Here is a 2855-nt window from a genome sequence, read left to right as displayed (position 1 = left end):
TATATATATTAATAGACGGAGAGTAACATAGAGGGAGTGAGAAAATTAGGTAGATAGGTAGGTAGGTAGATAGATTGGTATATATGCACGTATCTGTGTATATATGTGTATCTGTGTATATATGTATATATGTATGTATGTATGTATGTATGCATGCAAGTATGTGTGCACTCAAAGTCTCAGCTTCAATCGCTATGGAAAATATTATTTTCTCTCTATATTTTCAGTATTTAAGAAGAAAGTTTTGTGAAATAATGTGAAAAATATAACTGATACATGTATGCTTCCTCTTTTCTTCCTTAGAAGAAGAGAAACTATTCTCAAAGTAATTACTAAATATTTTACGAATATTTTGCTTTTACGATATGTGTACTCTTCCTTCAGTCCATCTGTGTACTGCAGTAAGATTTTATGACATGCTGGCTATATCGAAGAAGTATAAGAAAATAAAGAATACACTCGCGTCTTCCTGGCTTTTTACTTTATATATTTCTTTCGTTTATCACATTTTTATTATCTTTTACTTTTCCTAAATAGCTCACATCCAAAAATTCCTCCAGAGCCGACATTCAACTTTATCATAAAATCTAAAGGTCATTATTATATGTTGTAAAAATACAGTGTTGGCCCGTGCAATAAAAGCAGTTGAGCTTTTACTAATACTGTTACAGCTAAAAACGAGAATGATTTTTCGAATGTCAAAGGTATATATAAAGCAGAGAGATCCGGTTATTTCTTTACACTCGTTCACTTAATATTTATGTATCAGAGAAAATAAATCTCCCAGTGCATGTGTTTCGTTATTCGGCTTACATAGGAAAACTTCCGGTGAAAAAGAGAGAGATGTAAAGAAATCTAAAGGATATATTCTTTGAATAGTTTATCTTGATATTTATATAACTTTTTAACGAAATAATTCAAATTCTATTAGTACAGATTCAACAAGGAACAAATACTAATTCAATATGGGAAATAAGTACTAAAAATATTGTAGTAGAATTACAAAAACAGTATAAACTCAAACAAAATTTGAATAAAAAATATTATACTTTTCGAAATGTGAAAATCTATTTCGTTTTGCATTTGGTTTGCAGAATTCTTGATGTAAGCTTGTGAGTAGAAACATGTTTTGCTTTATCTCGGGAGGGTCATTGTATCAATTATAAACAAAGACACTGGTCTTGTTTTCCTTTTGTCGTTATCAAATGTCTGAAGCAGATCTGGATTGTAGAAGTCATGACATTGATGAAGTGGTGAATGGTAACGAAAAGTTATTGACAAACTTGATTGATTGATTGATGGATTGATTGATTGATTGATTGATTGATTGATTAGGAGTCGATTAGTTAATGGTGTTACGCTGTGAACAAACAGGTGCATCTGTATGGTATAGTCATCATGACACCCCAACCCACGATGCAGCTAAATATTTCTTATATTTCTAGTGGCTATTTTTGTGCCATTTATTTTCTTTCACACAACGGAAGACGTTTCACTGATAATATCTACCAGATTTGATTCCTACTCCTGAATGAACTAAATAAGTGACTCACCTGTACGTTATTCCTCAAACAGGCTTTTATATTCGATCACTTGTCTACTTGCCTTATGAACAGCATTATACTAAGCTACGGATGTCTCTGCAAAGTCCTGCCTATCAAACGCTGATACGTTAATTTTATATTAGATAGAATGTTTACTCCCGATGAGGTGCATACATGCACGATGTTGTTTTTCTTACTGACCTTGTTAGATATTTTATAGCCAAATGGCAATATTTATTCATTTGGGAGGTAATTATTTTCCCATTTTCTAACAATTGATTATTGTTTTTTTTTCATTCTTTTCTTTTCTTTCGCGTTTTTTTTTTTCACTTTATTAACAGTAATATTTCTGCAAAATCAGGTCCGAGTAAAGATGAACTACGTTGTTGTTTTTAACTTACCATTATAAGTTAAAAGTTGTTGTCTAATCCTAGTGAGGTTACACCTTCGAGTATATTCCTTATTTTTGTGTGTGTGAAGAAAAACCTAAGATAAAACGTCTTCATTGAGAGACAGCGGTACAACGTTCATCAAACACAGACTAACATTTCGTTCACACCAAGACACATGCAAAATGTGCACAAAGACGCACACACACAGAATCATACTCACACACACAAATACACACACACACACACGCACACAACCACATATATATGTGTGTGTGTGTGTATATATATCTATATATACATATAGATAGATAGATAGATAGATAGATAGATAGATAGATAGATAGATAGATAGATAGATAGATAGATAGATATGTACGTATAGATTTGTGACTGACAACGTATCTGTTTATGTATCAGCGTTTGGTATGATTGGCATGCATTTATCCCTGCGTTTTATAACACGCGTATACATGTGGTTGTACAGGCGTCTATTCAACTGTGCGATTGTAATTGTTTTGATTATGCTCACGGCTATTTTTTCACTGTTACTCATCCAAATATTTATACGAGAACAGGTGTTTCACTGCAGGCCAATCTTGAGTTAAGTGGCGTTACTCAGTGCGTTGTGTTGCAAAGTTGCAGTCAACAGTTTACAATCTGCATCTCCTAGTAATCGAAGAGTATGTCGCGATTGTATGATGCAACAGCAGGAAAAGTTAATGCTTATTTCAGCTGAGGAATTTCAATATAAATTTTCCAAAACATGTTAATGCATGCTTTTAATAGAAATTCCGTATAACTTTTATAGATTAAACTTATTTTGAAACTGAATTGTTACTAGTAATATTTATAGTATATACTTCCTTTTAGCACACTTACACCTTCTCACATTTTATCTGCCTCTCCCCATATATATATA

Source organism: Octopus bimaculoides, chromosome 13 (genome assembly GCF_001194135.2).
Source record: "Octopus bimaculoides isolate UCB-OBI-ISO-001 chromosome 13, ASM119413v2, whole genome shotgun sequence".
Classification (NCBI taxonomy): Eukaryota; Metazoa; Mollusca; class Cephalopoda; order Octopoda; family Octopodidae; genus Octopus; species Octopus bimaculoides.
This window is presented reverse-complemented; position numbering follows the sequence as displayed.